The sequence below is a fragment of the Stegostoma tigrinum genome, chromosome 36 (assembly GCF_030684315.1).
Source record: "Stegostoma tigrinum isolate sSteTig4 chromosome 36, sSteTig4.hap1, whole genome shotgun sequence".
Lineage (NCBI taxonomy): Eukaryota > Metazoa > Chordata > Chondrichthyes > Orectolobiformes > Stegostomatidae > Stegostoma > Stegostoma tigrinum.
In genome coordinates, this window is record NC_081389.1 from 2298183 (window position 1) to 2303805 (window position 5623).

A 5623-nucleotide genomic window follows, 5' to 3' on the forward strand; every position below is an offset into this window, starting at 1 on the left:
ACAGCATTCATTTATTGTTAGAGTTAGTACAGCAATCATTTATTGTAAGAGTTAGTACAGCATCCATTTATTGTTAGAGTTAGTACGGCATCCATTTATTGTAAGTGTTAGTACAGCATTCATTTATTGTTAGAGTTAGTACAGCAATCATTTATTGTAAGAGATAGGATAACAATCATTTATTGTTAGAGTTAGTGCAGCATCCATTTATTGTAAGAGTTAGTACAGCAATCATTTATTGTTAGAGTTAGTAGAGCATCCATTTATTGTAAGAGTTAGTTCAGCAATCATTTAATGTAAGAGTTAGTACAACTTCCATTTATTGTAAGAGTTAGTAGAGCATCCATTTATTGTAAGAGTTAGTTCAGCAATCATTTATTGTAAGAGTTAGTACAACATCCATTTATTGTTAGAGTTAGTAGAGCATCCATTTATTGTAAGAGTTAGTTCAGCAATCATTTATTGTAAGAGTTAGTACAACATCCATTTATTGTTAGAGTTAGTAGAGCATCCATTTATTGTTAGAGTTAGTACAGCATCCATTTATTGTAAGAGTTAGTACAACAAAGATTTATTGTAAGAGCTAGTACAACATCCATTTATTGTTAGAGTTAGAACAGCATTCATTTATTGTAAGACTTAGTACAGCATTCATTTATTGTTAGAGTTAGTACAACATCCATTTATTGTTAGAGTTAGTACAGCATCCATTTCTTGTTAGAGTTAGTTCAGCATTCATTTATTGTAAAAGTTAGTACAACAATTATTTATTGTTAGAGTTAGTACAGCAATCATTTATTGTAAGAGTTAGTACAGCATTCATTTATTGTTAGCGTTAGTACAACATTCATTTATTGTTAGAGTTAGTACAGCATTCATTTATTGTAAGAGTTAGTACAGCATTCATTTATTGTTAGAGTTAGTACAGCATCCTTTTATTGTTAGAGTTAGTACAGCAATGATTTCTTGTAAGAGTTACTACAACATCCATTTATTGTTCGAGTAAGTATAGCATTCATTTATTGTAATAGTTAGAACAGCATCCATTTATTGTTAGAGTTAGTACAGCATTCATTTATTGTAAGAGTTAGTACAGCAATCATTTATTGTCAGAGTTAGTACAGCATTCATTTATTGTTACAGTTAGTACAGCATTCATTTATTGTTAGAGTTAGTACAGCAATCATTTACTGTAAGAGTTAGTACAGCATTCATTTATTGTCAGAGTTAGTGCAACATTCATTTATTGTAAGAGTTAGTACAACAATCATTTATTGTAAGAGTTAGTACACTGTTCATTTACTGTAAGAGATAGTGCAGCAATCATTTATTGCAAGAGTTAGTACAGCATTCATTTATTGTTAGAGTTACTACAACATCCATTTATTGTAAGAGTTAGTACAACATTAATTTATTGATAGAGTTAGTACAACAATCATTTATTGTTAGAGTTAGTACAGCATCCATTTATTGTAAGAGTTAGTGCAGCATTCATTTATTGTTAGAGTTAGTACAGCAATCATTTATTGTAAGAGTTAGTACAACATCCATTTATTTTAAGAGTTAGTACAGCAATCATTTATTGTTAGAGTTAGTACAGCATCCATTTATTGTAAGAGTTAGTACAGCATTCATTTATTGTTAGAGTTAGTACAGCATCCATTTATTGTAAGAGTTAGTACAGCAATCATTTATTGTTAGAGTTAGTACAGCATCCATTTATTGTAAGAGTTAGTACAGCATTCATTTATTGTTAGAGTTAGTACAGCATCCATTTATTGTAAGAGTTAGTACAGCAATCATTTATTGTTAGAGTTAGTACAGCATCCATTTATTGTAAGAGTTAGTACAGCATTCATTTATTGTTAGAGTTAGTACAACAGTCATTTATTGTTAGAGTTAGTACAACATCCATTTATTGTAAGAGTTAGTACAGCATTCATTTATTGTTAGAGTTAGTACAGCAATCATTTATTGTAAGACTTAGTACAGCATTCATTTATTGTTAGAGTTAGTACAACATCCATTTATTGTTAGAGTTAGTACAGCATCCATTTATTGTTAGAGTTAGTACAGCAATCATTTATTGTAAGACTTAGTACAACATCCAATTATTGTAAGAGTTAATACAGCAATCATTTATTGTTAGAGTTAGTACAACATCCATTTATTGTAAGAGCTAGTACAACATCCATTTATTGTTAGAGTTAGTACAGCATTCATTTATTGTAAGAGTTAGTACAGCATTCATTTATTGTTAGAGTTAGTACAGCAATCATTTATTGTAAGACTTAGTACAGCATTCATTTATTGTTAGAGTTAGTACAACATCCATTTATTGTAAGAGTTAGTACAGCATCCATTTATTGTTAGAGTTAGTACAACATTTATTTATTGTTAGAGTTAGTACAGCATCCATTTATTGTAAGAGTTAGTACAGCAATCATTTATTGTTAGAGTTAGTACAACAATCATTTATTGTAATAGTTAGTACAGCATCCATTTATTGTAAGAGTTAGTACAGCATTCATTTATTGTTAGAGTTAGTACAGCATCCATTTATTGTAAGGGTTAGTACAGCATTCATTTATTGTTAGAGTTAGTACTGCATCCTTTTATTGTTAGAGTTAGTACAGCATTCATTTATTCAAAGAGTTCGTACAACATCCATTTTATGTTAGAGTTAGTACAAGAATCATTTATTGTTGGAGTTAGTCCAGCATCCATTTCTTGTTAGAGGTCTTACAGCATTCATTTCTTGTTAGAGTTAGTACAGCATTCATTTATTGTAAGAGTTAGTACAGCATTCATTTATTGTTAGATTTAGTACAGCAATCATTTATTGTAAGACTTAGTACAGCATTCATTAATTGTTAGAGTCAGTACAACATCCATTTATTGTTAGAGTTAGTAGAGCATCCATTTATTGTAAGTGTTAGTACAGCATTCATTTATTGTAAGAATTAGAGCAGCATTCATTTATTGTTAGAGTTCGTACAGCATCCATTTATTGTTAGAGTTAGTACAACAATCATTTATTGTAGGATTTAGTACAGCATTCATTTATAGTTAGAGTTAGTACAGCATTCATTTGTTGTTCGAGTTAGTACAACATCCATTTATTGTAAGAGTTAGTACAGCAATCATTTATTGTAAGAGTTAGTACAGCATTCATTTATTGTTAGAGTTAGTACAACAATCATTTATTGTTAGAGTTAGTACAGCAATCATTTATTGTTAGAGTTAGTACCGCATCCATTTATTGTTAGAGTTAGTACAGCATTCATTTATTCTAAGAGTTAGTACAACAATTATTTATTGTTAGAGTTAGTACAGCATTCATTTATTTTAAGAGTTAGTACAACATCCATTTATTGTTAGAGTTAGTACAACAATCGTTTATTGTAAGAGTTAGTACACCATTCATTTACTGTAAGAGATAGTGCAGCAATCATTTATTCTAAGAGTTTGTACAGCATTCATTTATTGTAAGAGATTTTGCAGCAATCATTTATTCTAAGAGTTAGTACAACATCCATTTATTGTTAGAGTTAGTACAACAATCGTTTATTGTAAGAGTTAGTACACCATTCATTTACTGTAAGAGATAGTGCAGCAATCATTTATTGTAAGAGTTTGTACAGCATTCATTTATTGTAAGAGATTTTGCAGCAATCATTTATTGTAAGAGTTAGTACAACATCCATTTATTGTTAGAGTTAGTACAACAATCATTTATTGTAAGTGTTAGTACACCATTCATTTACTGTAAGAGATAGTGCAGCAATCATTTATTGTTAGAGTTAGTACAGCATTCATTTATTGTTACAATTAGTACAGCATTCATTTATTGTTAGAGTTAGTACAGCATTCATTTATTGTAAGACTTAGTACAGCATTCATTTATTGTTAGAGTTAGTACAGCAATCATTTACTGTAAGAGTTAGTACAGCATTCATTTATTGTTACAGGTCATACAGCATTCATTTATTTTAAGAGTTAGTACAACATCCATTTGTTGTTAGAGTTAGTACAACAATCGTTTATTGTAAGAGTTAGTGCACCATTCATTTACTGTCAGAGATCGTGCAGCAATCATTTATTGTAAGAGTTTGTCCAGCATTCATTTATTGTCAGAGATTTTGCAGCAATCATTTATTGTAAGAGTTAGTACAACATCCATTTATTGTTAGAGTTAGTACAACAATCATTTATTGTAAGATTTAGTACAGCATTCATTTATAGTTCGAGTTAGTACAGCATTCATTTGTTGTTAGAGTTAGAACAACATCCATTTATTGTCAGAGTTAGTACAACATTCATTTATTGATAGAGTTCGTACAACAATCATTTATTGTTAGAGTTAGTACAGCAATCATTTATTGTTAGAGTTATAACAACATCCATTTTGTTGTTAGAGTTAGTACAACAATCATTTATTGTTATAGTTTGTACAGCAATCATTTATTGTAAGAGTTAGTACAGCAGCCATTTATTGTTAGAGTTAGTACAACAATCATTTTTTGTTAGAGTTAGTACAGCATTCATTTATTGTTAGAGTTAGTGCAACATCCATTTATTGTAAGAGTTAGTACCACATCCATTTATTGTTAGAGTTAGTACAACATTCATTTGAATTTCCTTCACTCCAGTCCATGCTCTGTGCTATTCACATTGCAATCGGCAGAAATTGCTTCACAACTGAACGCCAAAGAACACGTTGGAACGAGCTCGACAAAAATGAAGTGTTTTTTGAAATGACGTTTCTGTCAGGAGTACCAGGGAAGGAGACAAGATTTCAATTTAGATTTTATTGTCACGTGTACTCTGTATCACGCCACCGCATTGAGCGCACCCCCACCTCTTCCATCAGCTACTGTGGCCCAGCCGTGGTCTGTGGCCGTACTGTCACTGCTGGAACCGTGTCACCATTCCAGATGGCGGGAAGGCTTTTGATGAGGCCTCACATGGTCGACTGGTTCATTCACAAGCTAACAGCCCACGCGATTCTGGGTAATTTGGGAAATTGGATCCAAATTTGGTTACATGACAGGGTTGCTGACCAAAGGCTGTTTTTGTGACTGGAGGCCTGAGTCCAATGGTGTAACATTGGGTTTGGTCCTTTGTTGCTTTAGTGTTCACTCGTGATCTACACATGAATCAAGGGCTATTATCAGTAAATTCACAGATAGCATGAACATTGGTGATGTGACACATAGTGAGGAGGCTAAGCTTTAGACTGCGGGATGATATAGACACTTGCCTGATGGGTTGAACTGTGGAAATTTGTAATTAATCCTGAAAAGTTTGATGTAAAACGTTTTAGGAACTGAAGAAGTTTGGAGGATCGGAGCGATTAAAGTGAATGAAAGAGAAGTGACAACAAGAGCAGTGTCGTATCGATGGAGAGGGAAGACTTGGACAGTGGTCGGTGTTGGGAGAGCTGGTTGGTCTTGACCTTCTCAAATTCCAAAGATACTAAGTCCAGTTGTTATGATATCATAGGCATTGGTTAACTTATTCAACTAGTTTGACATGAAATCACTGCTCTGATCACTGCAATTACGCTGATCACCATTTAGAGATTTTTAAAACAATTTTTATTCAATGACTTATTGAGCGA